This window comes from Myxine glutinosa, chromosome 13 (genome assembly GCF_964187855.1).
Source record: "Myxine glutinosa chromosome 13, kmMyxGlut1.1, whole genome shotgun sequence".
In the NCBI taxonomy this organism is placed as follows: domain Eukaryota; kingdom Metazoa; phylum Chordata; class Myxini; order Myxiniformes; family Myxinidae; genus Myxine; species Myxine glutinosa.
In genome coordinates, this window is record NC_136273.1 from 76,873,717 (window position 1) to 76,891,770 (window position 18,054).

Here is an 18,054-nt window from a genome sequence, read left to right on the forward strand (position 1 = left end):
CCTTTCAATCTGCAAGGAAATCTGTAGTTTCACTGACTGAAAACCGCTGACCGCTGACCAAAAGTGCGAATGTTGATGAATAATTCCGCGGCTTCACAAGCAGTAAATAAAAATATGAAGGACAGTATTGAGAGTGCAGAGGTCGTGTGTTCCGCTTTCAAGCGGCTTGCTATCGCTTGCCAAGCGGCTCGTTTAATTCAAAACGTTCAAGTAAGCACTCCAACGGAACGCAGTGCTCGGCACCGCTTAAAAACAGGGCGGTCTCCATGGAAACCATGCTATCTCGGTACTCGAGCAAATACTGTTCGGGTTTCAGTTTTTACTCGATCCTCTGGTGCTGAGTTATGGCAGCCTTGACAGGTCACGTGTACAGTAACTCGCAGGGATGACATGCAGCTGGTGGGATATCCCGCGAAGCAATGTTTACCTCTGAACGGCGGAATATCACTTATCACGTGAAGCTGTGCACATTGTGAATGACCTGATATCCCGCAAAAGCCATGAAAACGCGAAACACACGACAGCGAACACAGGAGCAGGTCCTGCTTGCGGCTCGTAGATGTTTTTTTGCGTATGTCCAGCGGCTTTAAGCATAGCTGGTGAAAGATGGGTTTTTATAAATGTGTCAAGCTTGGGGCTTGTTAAAACATTTTTTGCACCCCTATGTTACGGATTCGTCACTTCCGTCTTTGTGGTTGTCATCCACTTGAAGCATTTTTAGTTTCATATACTATTATTGTTACAGTTTGAGTGTGAAATGGAGATAACTGTCTTCAAAGGTAAAAAAATAATGTCTCAGAAGGAAAACGAGATGGGTGAGGGCAAAACCGGCAGAAGAAGAAGAAGAGGCGGGCGAGCGGATCGAGTGAGATCGAAAAAGGAAGGCCTATCTGCTTCGAGGTGTCGAGCAGACGCTAGTGGACATTGGTCACGAGCGAATATTGGTTTCCCCAGGAAAGGGATTCCTGTGACAGTGTCGTTGTTGCTGTGGCGAATAAACCTGCGTGACGGGTTTTGCTTTTGGTTCCGAAAGTGAATCATCGCTGGAGAGCAGGTACGCCTCCATTACCGGCCCATCCGCCATTTCACCCCTCACCAGCCATTTCGCCTCGCACCAGCCATTCGCCTGGTTCTCGTGTGTCGTGGATTTCGCTTCAGAACTTGCGGTTCTTCGCGGTTCTCCGCTTGGGACCCGCTGACCATTCATGTCAGCGTCATTGTCTGGTGAACCGAAGGTGTGAATTCCCAGTCGCCTTTTGGGTGAACTTTTACCTGACCGACGTCGGCCCGACACCTCACCAAGCGGCTCGTCTGCAGTGTCGACTGACAGCCGTTCTGGGTTCAGGTCTCAGTACGACCTTTTCTTGTGATCGCGAGAGCCAAGGGGATCGACTTTGGCCTGGTAGGGCGACACAGTGACTTTGGGGGATGTTACCGATTGCTCACGTGGGAATACCGTGAGTTATTGATTCAGGAAATTGGTGGTACTGTAGCGGTTACCGCTGGATGCACACAATCGCCTTGCACCGGCCAGAACACGGCCAGACGCGCCTCTCCCGGGCATGCCCGGACTCACTGTTCCCGGGCACGCCCGAACCTCCCGGGCACGCCCGGTCTCGTCTTTCCCGGGCATGCCCGCTCTCGCCTTTCCAGGGCTCGCCCAGAGCGTCTCGGCATGCCCGCTATCGCCTTTTCAGGGCTCGCCCAGAGCGTCCGGGCATGCCCGCTATCGCCTTTCCAGGGCTCGCCCAGAGCGTCCGGGCATGCCCGCTATCGCCTTTCCAGGGCTCGCCCAGAGCGTCCGGGCATGCCCGCTATCGCCTTTCCAGGGCTCGCCCAGAGCGTCCGGGCACGCCCAGCCTCGACTTGCCAGGCCGCAGCCAAACACGCCCGGGCAGGTCCAGACTCGCCTTTCCAAGGCTCGCCCTTGACACCCGGGCATGCCCGGTATAGCTTTTGCCAGGCAAACTTTCCGACATAAATGTGTATATATATTGCTGCCCGATAAACGGGCTTGTCAGAATACCTGAGCTGTTTTGTTTCAATAAAGCAACTCGGACGAATTCCGTCTTTGGTCGCGTCAATTCTTTCGACTCGCGTTGGAGCGCAGTTCCTTCAGTACCATCATATAAATTATATGGTGTTTGCTGTGCAAGTGAGGTTTTCTTGTACGTGCGTTACTTGTTATTATTGTGTGGTTTTAATACAATACTTGGTTTTTGTCACAACTGATTGGTGTGGTTTCACCATTGGTCATTGGCATACATAATAGCACATCTTTCTGCCGTGACTCCTTTCGGGGCTCGGAGGTACACCGTGGCCGGGGTTTGGGGAGGAGCACATAACAGAAATTGGGGGCTCGTCCGGGATCGAATTCCAAAACATTCCCAAAATTTCCAAATTTGGATTTTTAAAATATTCCCAAATTTGTATTTCTGAAAATTAGGAATTTTTTGTGTGAAGGTTAACAGGTGCTAACTAAAAGTCACAATGGTGTTTGAAGTAGAAAAGTTTGCTACGTCCTCGAACGAGGCACAATTCCAGGGTTAAAAAGATCGGAACTTATGATATTGGCCAAATATTATAACTTGGAGGTTCGAGTTAGTATGAAGAAATCAGAGATTCAGACATTGGTGGTAGAATCTCTAGTGGGACAAGGAACATGGGAAGAGGTAGTTTTGGATTGGTTACCAGAGGAAAAAGGAAATATGGAGCTCTGGAAAATGGAGATGCAACTGCAGAGCCAGGAAAGGTTAAAAGAGTTGGAATGGAAAGTAGAAAAGGAAAGAGCAGAACAGGAACTCGAACTCGAGGAGAGAAGAGCAGAGGAAAGGAGAGCCGAAAGGGAGTTAAAGGAACAGGACATGGAGTATCAGAGGGAACTTAAACTCAAGGAGCTTGAATTACTGGGGGAACGGAGAGAAGTAGTATCCATGCCGGCTAGTTCGACAACCAGTCAGAACTCTTGGGATGTTGGTCGGCATGTGAGGCTGGATCCACCCTTTAATGAAAAGGAGGTAGCCAAGTTCTTTCTACACTTTGAGAAGGTGGCTCACATGTTAAAATGGCCTGTGGGATTATGGACTATGTTTGTACAAAGTGTTCTGGTGGGTAAAGCTCAAGATATCTATTCGGCTTTACCAATTGACCAATGTGCAGATTATGAGATCGTGAAGAAAGCCATTCTCAAAGCCTATGAATTGGTCCCTGAAGCTTACCGCCAAAAATTTAGGAATCCCAGGAAGAGGGAGAGTGAGACCCATGTGGAGTTTGCCAGAATGAAGGAAACTATGTTTGATAGGTGGTGTGACTCGAAGGAGATTGGGAAAGACTTCAACCGTTTACGACAATTGATCTTGGTGGAGGAATTCAAACAGTGTGTCCACGTGGACATTAAAGTGCATCTGGATGAAAAAAAGGTACCGGAGTTGTATGAGGCAGCAACAGTGGCAGATGACTATGCCTTGACACACCGGATGGGGTTCCACAAACCTAACTTCCCGCCTAGAGTTAGCCAGGGGAGTTACGGTAAATCAGGTTCGGAGAACAAATTTTCATGGAGGCGGCCTAGAGAGGTCTATGTAGTCTAGTAGGAAGTCTAGGTCCCCCTGCACCCCCCGGAGATATACTTCTAATCAGTGTTTTTAGATTGGAAAAAATGTGTAGAAAATGACTAGCTATGGCCCCAAGCTGAAAAAATGTCCCACATACCATTTTTATGCAAATTACTGCTGCCATTATCAAAAAAACGATTTTTGACATATCTCAGCCAATATTGCAGATAATTGAAAAATGAAGGTGTCTAGACCCATGTTTTGAAGGGCATAGATCATGATAGAACTATTCATAACATGATTACATGTGTCTATGGTATACTAGTATGCTAATTAGTGCTTTATTTACAAAATAATCACAGTTTTACGAAATAATAGACTCATATTAAGGTCCGTCTACACAGACGTTAACACAAAGTTTTATTTTTCTAAATATTACAACTGTCAAAATAGTGTCATTTTATAGACTGTGTCAAATAGACTGTGTCATTCTCTGCTGGCGGTGTGAATGATGAGCCTTCAGGGAACTTCGGGCCAACGCGAGTAAAGTGCAAGGGTGGGAGAGTTTTTGGTGTGTCGACCTTCAGGCTACGCTGTTGTGACCTATTGATGGTAGGTAGCATTCGGTCCTTGCTGCTCTCGAACCCGGGCTTGACCTCCTGCACCATGATTCCTCCAGCACTGTTTACAATGTTGCTGCCGTGCACACTGGTAGTGGTTTTATTCAAGTTGTCCCACTCACAGTGGAATACAAGGTTGCCCTCTCCTGTCACAATTTGTGGTGTACGATAAGTTGAGACTTCATCCAGGACCTTGGCGAGAGCAGTTTCCAACTCCAAGGCGAAATCGTAGCTCTCAGAGTGTCCAAGCCTGTGTAGTATTGTGGTGAGCTGTTTGCTTCGGAACAGGTGCCTTACAGTCACACAGAGGAGAATGTGCTTTGGTAACTTCCATTTTCCATCTGACACTGCACGGCACAGATCTTGTCCAATGGAGAAGACCAGACGCTTCACCTTTTCTGTCTCGATGCCCTCCTTGCCAGTCATTAGCACGCTGAGAAAGCGGACAAGGTCTGGAGGTAGGATGTCTTCAGGATTGAGCTCCATGTCTTCAGCTGTTGGTGGCCATGGTTGGTCTTTACACTCTCTGAAAGCCTGTAGAATACCCTGGCGAAGTTGGAGGGCAACATTTTGGTTCTTGTTTGTGCTTCCGAGTGTGAATGCTCGTGCGAGAGCATTGGAAACTGTTATGTTTGAGCTGTGCACAAGCCAGAAAGAAATGACATCACATTTGTCATGATCAACCTTCGTGAAGTGGATATGCTCCTTGATTGGGTCATTCTGTAGGCGTTTCAGTAGTTTCTCTGACCGATAATTTGAGTTCTCATATCCATTCAGTTTCAGTTCCTCGACATAGAGCAAGCGCAAGGAAGAAAGCTGTAGAACTTTATTCTGCTGGATGACCTGGGTTTGAATGTGTTCCAGTACTGAGTTGAATGCCTTTTCATGGGCGGCTGACATGCAAGCCTGCTCCTTTGGTGCTTCGGCTCTGTGAATCGCACGCTCATAGTTGTAGAATGCTGTGCGGAAAGCTTTAAAACATGACGGATGGTGTTTGGCCTCACATGCAAAGAGGTCTTTGTTTTTCACCTTTCGATGGAGTCGATAGAGACCCATTTTCTCAGCCCGTGTTTCGATTTGCTCCCATGCATTTTCTTTGTTTTTAAAGGATGGGAAGGTTGTAGGCCTCTCAGTATTGCGATGAGCATCTTTGGTCTCAACTTTCTCACAAAATATACACTCTGGCGGGAAGATGGGTTCAGCAGAACCTCCTGGTTTACGAGGAGAGTGATGCCATGATGAGGTTGATGGCCCTGGTTCTGTATCATCTCCCAGACGATGAAAGTGGCGGACAAAGTGCTTATAACACTTGCTGTGATATCCTACTCTTTCTAGGTCATCAGGAAGAGTTGCCGGGATCTGATCACATACTGATTGCATACGACATGGGGAGTCATGCGGTTGGTTGAGACGTCTATCCCGGATCTTTTGAAGCAGTTGCAGTTTTTCTGAAGCAGATCCTTTAATTTTACGGAGGGGCGTGAAATCCCCATGATCAGACATGGATGGTACATGAAGGATGCATGTAGGAGGAGAGCTTTGGGCTGCAGGTTCTACACTCAGTTTTCTTTTGGGCATGCTTGCTGTCGATGTCTACCATCACTGTTAAATGACAAATAAGAAATCACGAATGATGTTAAAAGTGCCTGTGAAAGGAGGCTCTGAGTTTTCAGTGAGGTAACAGAGGTTCTGAGTCATGTTCTACACTAGGGTACTTTTTAGCTGACTAAACCATGTTTAGTGGCATCAAAAGTGCTAATAGCTAAAACATCTAAATTCTTCCACACTAACGTTAGCTATCTAGGCCAATGAAACATTGTGCTAAGTTACTGTAGCTAGCTCAGCTGTCGTGCCTCTTTCTGGTTCAATTCATATACAGAAGTCAACAGATATGTCTCATGTTTGGCATTAACAAAAGTTTAAGTTACACCGACATTAGGAACATACTGTACATAGATGAGGCTAGCTTTAACGTTAGCTAACATGGTGCTAGCTGGCTCAGCTGTTATTCTGCCTGTTTATGATTTCATGCAGAAACTGAAGTCAAGAGTGTGAGTAACATTATAGTTAGCATCTTACCTGGCTAGATTGGAGGATGAATACCAAGAACAACACACAGATGGAATGGAAGACTGAACTTTCAACTGAGGTATTCAATAACATCAACGTTACCAATTGATACGAGCGCGCGACATTACCAATTGATACGAGCGCGCGGGCGCGCATGTTACATGGATGGAAATGTAAAATGGCAGCTATAGCAGCACTAATTTGGATCTCTAGTCTGTCATTTCTGCACTGTGATTGGATAACATAAAAAAATATGTTTGGGAGTTAACAGCAGGAGTTGGTAGATTTTACGTGGGCTGGGTGAGAAACCTTTAAATAAGCAAGTGAAAATCTCTCGCAATACAAAGTCAATGGTGGGAAGAAAAGTTGAGTGGTACCAATGTTACTGCCAATGTCCCGCCCCTATGCAAGACTCAGGAGCATCTTGTTGACATTTAACCTTGAAAATACCTGGGTTTAGACCCCTTATGTACCATGTTAAGTTATCTGCAGTATTAACGTATCCTTATCATTTGTAAAACTGATTATTTTGTAATTACAGCATTAATATGCATACTAGTATACCATAGACACATGTAATCATGTTATGAATAGTTCTATCATGATCTATGCCCTTCAAAACATGGGTCTAGACACCTTCATTTTTCAATTATCTGCAATATTGGCTGAGATATGTCAAAAATCGTTTTTTTGATAATGGCAGCAGTAATTTGCATAAAAATGGTATGTGGGACATTTTTTCAGCTTGGGGCCATAGCTAGTCATTTTCTACACATTTTATCAAATCTAGAAACACTGATTAGAAGTATATCTCCGGGGGGTGCAGGGGGACCTAGTCTTCCTACTAGACTAATGGGGACAAATCTGATACTGCGACTTTTAGGGACCAGAAGACTGCAGTTCCAAAGCATACCTATCTTCCAAGGGGCCCGAGGCAGACCACGGGTTTTTCCTCTGGGCCTACTTGCGCTTTTTGCAAGAAACCTGGGCATTTGATGTCCCAATGTTACGCCATGAAAAGGAAAAATCAGGATCGGAGTCAGGCTAGTGCAATTCCGAATGCGTTGGCCAATGCGAGAAATGCGAGAAAAAAAATCGTCCTTGGAGGACAGTGCCTTGTGAAGGTTCTCGTGCCAAAGTTACGGCATCACAGAACGACCTTGTCCAAGAGGGTTACAAACCTTTTATTTCCAAGGGGTTTGTGTCACTGGATGGGGACTTAACTAACCAGAGACCTCTTAGGGTATTGAGGGACACAGGAGCACATCAATCTTTGATGCTTGAGGGCATTTTGCCATTGTCGGAGAAGACGGCAACGGGGGTTAGTGTTCTCTTACAGGGGGTGGGTGGCTATGTTAAAGCTCCTCTTCATGTCATCCATTTAAAGTCTGAGTTGGTGTCAGGACCGGTCACTGTGGGGTTACAAGCCACTCTTCCTGTAGAGTTAATTTCTTTTATTATCGGGAATGATTTGGCCGGGGGTCGAGTTTCTGGTAATCCGATGTTGGTTGAAAAGCCCAGTATGGAAAAGAACACAGCACATTTAGAGCAGGAGATTCCGGGTATCGTTCCAGCCTGTGCAGTGACTCGTGCTATGGGTAGGAAGCGCTCTGAAGAGAAGGAGAAGGAAGGTGATGTGGATTTGGGTTCCATAGAGATATTGGAGGAAAAGTCGGGAAGAGATAATAGGAAAGGGAGTGACATCAAGGAACCTAAGGAAAAGGTGGCATCTGGACCAAAAGAGAAAATGGAGTGTCCATCGGAGACATCTGGGAGCGAGGCTGAACAGATGGTGCTTGTCCGAAAGAGACTTGTTGAAGAACAACACAGAGATTCGGAGTTCCAGAGTTTGATTGGTAAAGCCATTACAGCGGAAGAGGCTATGAAGATACCTGTTGGTTACTTCATGAAAGGGGAAATACTCATGAGAAAATGGAGACCACCAGAGGTGCCAGCAAATGAGGAGTGGAAAGTCCATGACCAAATTGTGGTGCCACAGCCGTACCGGAAGGAGATATTGAGTTTGGCACATGAAACACCTTCGGCCGGGCACCTTGGCGTGAACAAGACATGTGACAGAATATTGGTACATTTTTTCTGGCCAGGATTGCGGCGTGATGTGGCGGAGTTCTGTAAATCTTGCCATTCTTGCCAGCTTGTGGGAAAACCTAATCAGAAAGTCCCCTCTGCACCTTTAAAACCAATTCCAGCTTTTGAAGAGCCATTCAGCCATGTCATTATTGACTGTGTAGGCCCTTTACCTAAAACTAAGGCTGGACATCAGTATTTGCTGACCATCATGTGCGCTTCCACAAGGTTCCCAGAAGCGGTGCCTCTTAGGAAAATTAATGCGGCAGTTATTACGAAGGCCTTAATTGAATTTTTCACTTTGGTTGGCCTACCTAAGGTCATCCAGTCTGATCAGGGTTCCAATTTCATGTCAACGCTTTTTCAGCAAGTGGTACACCTGTTGGGAGTGGAGCAAGTAAGATCAAGTACTTACCACCCCGAGAGCCAAGGGGCCTTGGAAAGATTTCAGCAGACATTGAAGAATATTGTTGCGGAAATGAGGACTGTATATTTTTTGATTGTGTATTATTATTATTATTGTTTATTCTGCGCCCCCCTACCTCCGGAGCTGTGTAAAGGTGAAAGGGCATCCCATAATTAGTCCACAGGCATACACGTCAGCCAAGTAATAGAATACCCCTGTTGATAGTTATCTCTTATTCTGTGTTTTAGGGTAAGGCTGTGTCTCCCATTAATTGAAGTACTCCATTGCACCAGTGAAAGAGTTAGATTCCCTTCATTCCCACTCCCCAACACTTCCATTCCCCCCTTTCCGTCAATTGCAATTCGCATTGCCAACTGCATGTTGGGCGGTTTTCCCTTCATCCGCCATTAACCACGAGGCAGGGTTGGGGGAAGGAAGGCGGGTCCCCACCTCGTCAGAGAGGGGAGGAGTGAGCCAGCCCCACTCGACCAACCATGAACAAGGGGTTTGGCTTGAGAGGGCGGGGAGAGAACGTTTGGGGGAGGTTCGAAAAGGTTAAGGGGCGGGGCCTATATAACCCACGGCGGGGGTGTTCCCAGGGGAGATGCACTTTGAGTTGGTTGAGAGTCGGTCGTCAAGTGGAGAGTGGTGAAGAGTCAGTCAGTAGAGTCGGTTGCCAGTAGAGGGTCCGTGAAGAGTTGGTCACAAAGAGTTGGTCACAAAGAGTTGGTCGTCAAGAAAGAGTCCTGAAGCTTGTGAGGGAAGGAGAGAGAACCCGTCACACCAACCCCCCAAGCTCCGCGTTGGCTCCACCAAGCGTTCACCTCCACCAAGGCTCCACCAAGCTCCGCATTGGCTCCACCAAGCGTTTACCTCCACCAAGGCTCCGCCAAGCTCCGCGTTGGCTCCACCAAGCATTCACCTCCAGCCATCCACCTCCTGCCATTCCTGTCATTCCCCGCGTGAGTCTGCCTTTTGTTTGTTCTGTCCTGGGTTAATTAAGACTGTAGGTAAGCTAGTATTTTCCCTGTGTCACCTGCGTCTTATGTGCTTGTAAATAAACGTGACTGCTCCTTTTTGCTTGTGTGTGTACAATAAATCCAATTACTCTTCTGTCCGTCTTCTCGTTTTATTCCTTTTCCTCTTTGCATTCGTCGTTTTTGTCTTTTCCCCTCATTGAGCAGCTGCGGTGCGATCCGGCCAAAGTTCTGGGTGAATCGGGTGAGTCAGGGATCCTGTAACGGTCGCGGCAATACCACCGCTCGGTAAATAACATCTTAATCCGCGATCAGTAACAATTGGTGTCTGGGAGTGAGATTCGGGGCCCGAACCAAATTTTTAAAACATCTAGAAAATTTTTGGTCAAAATTTGGAGCGTACGAAATTTGTTTTGTTTTACAAAACCCGAATTTTGAAATTGCGCCATGGCTGGTCAAGGCGACGGGATGCCGGTGGGAGAGCTAGAGGAGGGGTTAGGAGTAACCCAGGATCAAATGGAGGGGAGCGATGAGGAGGCGGTTGAGGGTGTATCAGGTGCACAAGATGGCGTCCTCGCGCACATGGTTGTTGCGGCACCAAATTTAGCCGCGCCCATGGTCGCGGTAGCCGAACCCGAGATGCCAATGGATTTGAACCTGTTTATGAAACAGATGATGGCCTTTATGGTAAAAACAGACGATAATTTCAAAGGGATGGAAAACAGGATAGGGGGCCAAATGGGACAAATGGGGAACCGGATGGAGGCTCAGAATGAGCAATTGGGGGTAATGAGGGACGAAGCGAGGGGTACCGGTGAGGGGTTAGACAATAATTTTAAGGGATTAGACAAGAAATTTGGGAAGTTAGACGACAAATTTGAGGGGTTAGACAACGGGATAAAAGAGGTAAAGAATGGGTTAACGGGGGTGGAAAATAGAATGGCTGCCCAGGAGAATCAGTTAGAGGGGGAGAAAAATGGGTTAATGGGGTTAGAAAATAGGATGGAGGGCAAATTGCGGGAGATAGGGGAGCAATCCGCCCGAGAAATTAAACAGATGGGAGAGCAGATAGAGGAGGTAAAAATCGGGGTAGAAACCAAACTGGATGCTCAGAGGGATGAATTGGGACAGATGAGGGCAGCATCTACAAAAGAAAGGGAGGAGATGAAGGAGGAGATACGACGAGGTGTGGGTGAGGAGGTTTCAGGGCTACGCGAGGAGGTAAAGCGAGGTGAGAAGCGTATGGAGAAAGAAGTGAGAAATAATACGGCAAAGTTACATGGGGGAATAGAAGATCTGACGGAGGAGGTGGAACAGCTGACAGAGGGACAAACGAAGTTAGTGGAGCAGGTTCAAAGGAACACTGCGGTACTAGGAGGGTTAAAGGCGACACAAAAAGAAATTAAAAACGAATTAATAGCGACGCAGAGGCAATGTCAGATGGTACGGGAGGAACTGACAATGAGGGTGGACGAGGTGACAGAGATAATGGAGACAAAGGACCGGCAGGTGAGGACGCACATAGACACGGTCAAGGTAGCCTTAGAGGACGAACTTGAGGAGACGCACCGAGAAATAAAAGAGGTTAAACAAAAATTAGAGGAAGTGGAAGAAGAGGTGAGTGAAATTAAGAAGAGACGGACAGAAACTAAGAGAGAAATCCAGGAGGAGTTAATGGAATTGGTACAAGGTCGGTGTTCAACTCATAATGTGATGCTCACTAACCAAATAAAGAGTTTGCAGGTGGCAAAGGAGGTGCGACGACGAGGTACGGAGGTGAGTGGCAATGTATATGATGTGAGGAAAGCTTCAGTCGGCTTGGGGATTGGTTTGGATCCGGGTGTTCGTGAAAGGCCGTTGGTGAAGTGTGCGACAGGTCTGGTGTGCGAAAAAAGAGGTGTGCGAGAATGTCCGACCATGGGGTGTGTGAGGAAAAAGTGCACGCCGAGGAGTGAGTGTGCCGTCAAGAGTGAGTTGGTCGAAGCGCGTGTGCGAGGGGGTACATGGAAGCGCGGTGTGGTGAGTGTTACAGAGGAAGTAACGAGAGAGTGTACACCTGTGGTGAGTGTTACAGAGGATGTAACAAGAAAGTGTACGCCTGTGGTGAGAGTTACAGAGGATGTAACGAAAGAGTGTGCGCGAGAGGATGCGCGAGAAAGGGGTGTAACGGACAGGTGCATGAGGAAAGAGTGTGCTGTCGAGAGTAAGGGTGAGTGCGCTGTCAAGAATGGAGGTGAGAGTAGTGAGAGTGACAAGGAGCGTGAGTTGGTTGTGACAGGTGAGCGAGGATGTACAACTGGAATGGAAGGATGCACACCTGGAATGGTAGAGCGTGAGTGGGAATGCACGCTGGAATTGGTCGTGAGGCACGTGGTTGGGTGTGCGGGTGAGAGCACACCTGTGGTTGTCACAGAGGAGGTGACCGAGGAAGGGGCGCGAGGAGGTGTGTTGGTGAGGTGTGCGAGCGACGAATGTGTGCCAAGGCGTTCGGTGGTCAGGTGTGTGACCAAGTCGGTGAGCGGAATGAGTGTACCGAGGTGTGTAAGAAAAGGTACGACGAGGAGCATGGAAACGGCTGCATGTATGAGCAAGAAAGGGGTAGCGTATGCGCGTAAGCATCCAGGTGAGGCATCGACGGTAACCAGGTTAGAGGTTAGAACGACTTATAGCCGAATCGGGCCCTCGGTGCGCGTCGGGCAGCTTCGCGTGCCGCGAGGACCAGCGGGGATCCGAACCACGGCGGTTTCGAAAGAACCGCCGTACGCGATCCACGCTGTGCCTCGCTTGGAACGGCCGCGTCCGGGCTCCACTAGGCGGAGCGGGCAGCCCGATAGGAAGGGTCGTCATGGCGACCACTTTCTATTGAGACGTGCCGGCAGGTCGAGATCGGGACATTGGATGGCTCCACGCGCCGAGGTGGTGCGTGGGATCTCGGCACGGGTTAGCCCCCGTCCCTGCCCCGAATGCGGGACGTATCCAGCCGCTGGCACAAAAGAACCCGCATTCATTGCTCGGCTGTACGAAGCCGAGCTTTGGAAGGGAATTGGCGCACCGAGAGGATGTAATAAGTAGACGAATGATGATAGTGATTTGATACGAAATTTAGAAAAGTGAATAGAATTGGCAGTAAATGGAAAATTTTTGAATTGGTTGGAATTTGGACGAGCAAAATTGATAGTAGGACCTCCCCGATGTGGAGGGATGGCAAATCCACCATCCCTCACAGAAGGGGGGCAAAGGAGCACTAGGATTATGGGGTGTATGGCAGTGAAAACTAGCCCGGGTGGGTTAGGATATTGATAGGGATCTAGCGAAGATGACATTAGGTAACGTTAAGATTAGTTAGTGACTGATACCTGTAGTGGGGACGCAGGTAGATTAGTGTGGATTATAATGACGAGGGAGCGCAATAGTTTAAGGGACGACTGGGAAGCGCAAGTTCAGAGGGGAGTAGTTAGCTGAGATGATGCCGTGTGTGTGAGGATTGAACAGGTGTGATTGCACAGGTGTGCAACTGAACAGGTGTGATTGCACAGGTGTGCAACTGAACAGGTGTGTGGAGCAGTGTATGAGTGAGTGATGGTGATGTGTGTTGTGTTGACCAACTGGTCCAGGAAGAGGAGGAGGGTGCAGGTGGCACCAGGTATGGTTGCACAGGTGTGCAACGACAGGTGAATGGAGGACAGGTGTATGGAATAAATGGTATGGAGTATTGGAATGGATGGTCGTGGAGTGAGTATGGTGGAAACGATGGAGTGGAGTGGATGGTGCGAAGGTGTGAATGGGGGAAGAGTGGACCCCCATCACGGATAACCGGGGCGGGTAGTGTAAGTGTTAGGTAGAGGGTACAGGTAAATTGTGGTTGGATATTGGCATCTGTGGTGCGGGTGAGAGAATGGTCTTTGGATGGGTGCATTAGTGTTGTGGAAATGGCTGGGCGTGTAGCCTATTAGTGTGTGTAGTTGGTTGGGCGCTCCACCACTGTGCGGATGTCGGCCAGGTGAGGCCGCAGGTGGGCTCTGGGAGCCGGTAGAGTTGTGGATGGGGCCCGAGGATCCGGAGGACGGACCCGCGTAGCCCAGTGCCAGAGAGGGCACCGAGTGGGGAGAGCGCCAGAGGGCCTTCCCCAGGTAGTTAGGTTAGGGTAAGGAGCAGGTAAGCTCGGAGGCAACTGCAGTGGTGGAGGTGTGCAGGTGGGTAGACCTGCTGGGAGAGCTACACGTCGCAGCCCAGAAATTGTGCGAGGCACCGGGAGATGATTCGGGGGAGTGAGACCCCAAATTGAGAAGCACCACAGTTTGGTCAATGGGAATTGGTTGTTAGAACCCATAGTGTAAGTGGCCAATGGATTGGCAGGGAAAGACCCCGGGTAGTGTAAAGTGTGTTAAAATCATTTAGAGGATAGTTAGGATTGGAGTCTCCTCGCACCATCTGCATCCACTCACCTGAGGTGACAGGTACTCCGCACCATGCCATGTTTAATTATTTTTTACTATGCAAATTTTTGGAATGTGAGACGCATCATGACGTGGGTGTGACATTGTGCTTTGATGTTCCATCTCTTCCTCCTTATGAGGATTGATGATAAATTTGGTGATGGCAAATTTTGAAGTAGAGGGATTGTGGAGACGAATTTGGTATAGGGGAAATATGGGGAAGACGTGACAGTAGTGACGAATTTGTAAATGTGTAGATTTTTGTACATATGGGGTAAGGGCAAGGGTAGGGTAGGTGACAGGGGGGTGACGTACGGTAGGGACGAGCTTTCTCACTTCGCCCTCCGTACGCATTTCGCCTTGCATTGCCTTATTGATGTGTACCCTTGTGACCTTACCCCTCGCTCAATTGTCTTTCCCCTTTTGTCTCCCACATGACCTGTGCGCCATTGGGTGCCGAGGGGAGCGTGCGTGGGTCGGCCATTGTGCGCCCGAAATTCCCAGAACCAGCTGTCTGCATCGATGCACCACATTATGGACCACATGTCTGTGGCCGAGCACCACTTATGGACCCCATGGGTTGGGGCATGGCCCCTCTGCTGGAACCGGCCATGAGGGCCCGAAATCTTGCTGGCGGACCTTGGCCACAGGGCACCGATGCCCCACAGGTGAACCACACTAGTCGGCCCTGTGGGCCATAAATAAAATAAATAAGAAGGACACATTGGGTGCAAGTTTTAATACAAATAGGCCGCCAGTAAGCAAAGCAAAAGAATGACAACATCTGGAAGACCAAATAATAATAACCAGCAGAGGGAGCCGAAGACCAAGAGACCACCTGCAGGGTTAGGGGTTGTTGATTTATTTTTTATTCTTGAACAATGGTGACTGCACCGATTGGTGCTTGGGGGTGTATGGGTGCGTTTTTGGGAGCTTTCATGGTGCGTCGATGCAGAGCAGACTGTCTCCCCCCCAGAAAGAACAATCACAGGTCCTGGGTTAGTTTTGTAAATAAAAATAGCGTCATTGTAAATAATGCTTCCCACCGTCAGTGTGTAGTTTGAAGACCATTCCGCAATTCGGTTAACTGTGGGCGTAAGTCTGTTAGGCAGGGTGCAATGGAGCAGCGGGACACATTTATTTATGTTTTAAAACTGTCGCACTCAGGGTCAGGATAAAAGTAGAGGGAACTACACCTACGTGTCACACTAAAAATAAAAGTTGAAGGCCCGGGCAGTGCCTAAGAGGAGGAGGGTGCAGTGTTGCGGAAATGAGGACTGTATATTTTTTGATTGTGTATTATTATTATTATTGTTTATTCTGCGCCCCTCTACCTCCGGAGCTGTGTAAAGGTGAAAGGGCATCCCATAATTAGTCCACAAGCATACACGTCAGCCAAGTAATAGAATACCCCTGTTGATAGTTATCTCTTATTCTGTGTTTTAGGGTAAGGCTGTGTCTCCCATTAATTGAAGTACTCCATTGCACCAGTGAAAGAGATAGATTCCCTTCATTCCCACTCCCCAACACTTCCATTCCCCCCTTTCCGTCAATTGCAATTCGCATTGCCAACTGCATGTTGGGCGGTTTTCCCTTCATCCGCCATTAACCACGAGGCAGGGTTGGGGGAAGGAAGGCGGGTCCCCACCTCGTCAGAGAGGGGAGGAGTGAGCCAGCCCCACTCGACCAACCATGAACAAGGGGTTTGGCTTGAGAGGGCGGGGAGAGAACGTTTGGGGGAGGTTCGAAAAGGTTAAGGGGCGGGGCCTATATAACCCACGGCGGGGGTGTTCCCAGGGGAGATGCACTTTGAGTTGGTTGAGAGTCGGTCGTCAAGTGGAGAGTGGTGAAGAGTCAGTCAGTAGAGTCGGTTGCCAGTAGAGGGTCCGTGAAGAGTTGGTCACAAAGAGTTGGTCACAAAGAGTTGGTCGTCAAGAAAGAGTCCTGAAGCTTGTGAGGGAAGGAGAGAGAACCCGTCACACCAACCCCCCAAGCTCCGCGTTGGCTCCACCAAGCGTTCACCTCCACCAAGGCTCCACCAAGCTCCGCGTTGGCTCCACCAAGCGTTCACCTCCACCAAGGCTCCGCCAAGCTCCGCGTTGGCTCCACCAAGCGTTCACCTCCAGCCATCCACCTCCTGCCATTCCTGTCATTCCCCGCGTGAGTCTGCCTTTTGTTTGTTCTGTCCTGGGTTAATTAAAACTGTAGGTAAGCTAGTATTTTCCCTGTGTCACCTGCGTCTTATGTGCTTGTAAATAAACGTGACTGCTCCTTTTTGCTTGTGTGTGTACAATAAATCCAATTACTCTTCTGTCCGTCTTCTCGTTTTATTCCTTTTCCTCTTTGCATTCGTCGTTTTTGTCTTTTCCCCTCATTGAGCAGCTGCGGTGCGATCCGGCCAAAGTTCTGGGTGAATCGGGTGAGTCAGGGATCCTGTAACCGTCGCGGCAATACCACCGCTCGGTAAATAACATCTTAATCCGCGATCAGTAACAATATGATTAGAACGTATTGATTTGAATGTGACAAGGATTGGGATGAAGGAATACCCTTATTGTTGTTTGCTACGAGGGAATCCGTTCAGGAGTCATTGGGATTCAGTCCTTTTGAACTTGTGTTTGGACACTCAGTGCGAGGACCATTGAAATTGGTGAAAGAACAGTGGCTACAGGAGGAGTCGCAGTCAATAGTGGTCGAGTATGTGTCAACGGTTAGGCACAGATTGGCAAAGGCTTGTGAAGTTGCGAGAGGAAACTTGAAAGTGACCCAGGATAAAATGAAAGTGAGACATGACAAGAAATCTCAGATAAGAAATTTCAGTCCTGAGGACCGGGTGTTAGTGTTGCTTCCTGTTCCAGGTCAGCCACGACAGGCTAGGTATTTCGGTCCCGATGCAATCGAAAGGAGGGTTAATGAAACAGATTACGTGGTGACAACTCCTGACCGATGGAAAAATCGGCAGCTGTGTCATGTCAACCGACTGAAGGAATATTATGAGAGGAAGCCTGTGGAAAAAATGGTTCCTGTCTCACCTGTCGTGCCTGTAGTCGGGGTGCAAGAGAATCCAGAGGTTGAGGCCGGTGTGAAGTTTGATAACATTGATGACCAGGCTTGTCCCAGATTGGCGAACGCGGAAGTGTTGAGTAATTTAGACGAGAAATTAGGTCATTTGACGAGGGAACAACAAGGACAACTATCCAGCCTAATTTTTGAGTTTGCACATTTGTTCACAGATGTACCTGGTCGTACTGACTTGGTATATCATGATATTGAGGTGGGGGAAGCCACTCCTGTGAAACAACACCCCTATCGGATGAACCCTGTGAAGATGGAGTATCTTCGAAAGGAGGGTCAGTATATGTTGAAGAACGACATCATCGAACCTGGCAGCAGTGAATGGAGCTCACCATGTGTGTTGGTTCCAAAACCCGATGGCAGTTTTCGCTGTTGTACGGATTTAAAACGGGTTAATGCAGTGACCAAGACCGACTCATATCCCATCCCGAGGATTGATGTCTGTATTGATAGAATAGGACCAGCTAAATTTGACTTGCTGAAAGGGCATTGGCAGATTCCTCTTACTGATAGAGCCAAGGAAATCTCGGCTTTAGTCACACCAAATGGGTTGTATCAGTTCAAGGTTCTTCCCTTTGGATTGAAAAACGGGCCTGCTACATTTCATCGGATGATTAATAAGTTTATTGCAGACCTTTAGGGGGTGGAGGCTTATCTGGATGATGTCATCATCCACACGATGACCATGGAAGATCATATTAAACAAATTCATGCATTTTTCAATAAACTGACCGAGGCAGGGTTGACCATCAACTTATCGAAGAGTGAGTTTGTAAAAGCACAGGTAGTGTTCCTCGGCCATGTAGTAGGTCAGGGTCAGGTGCAACC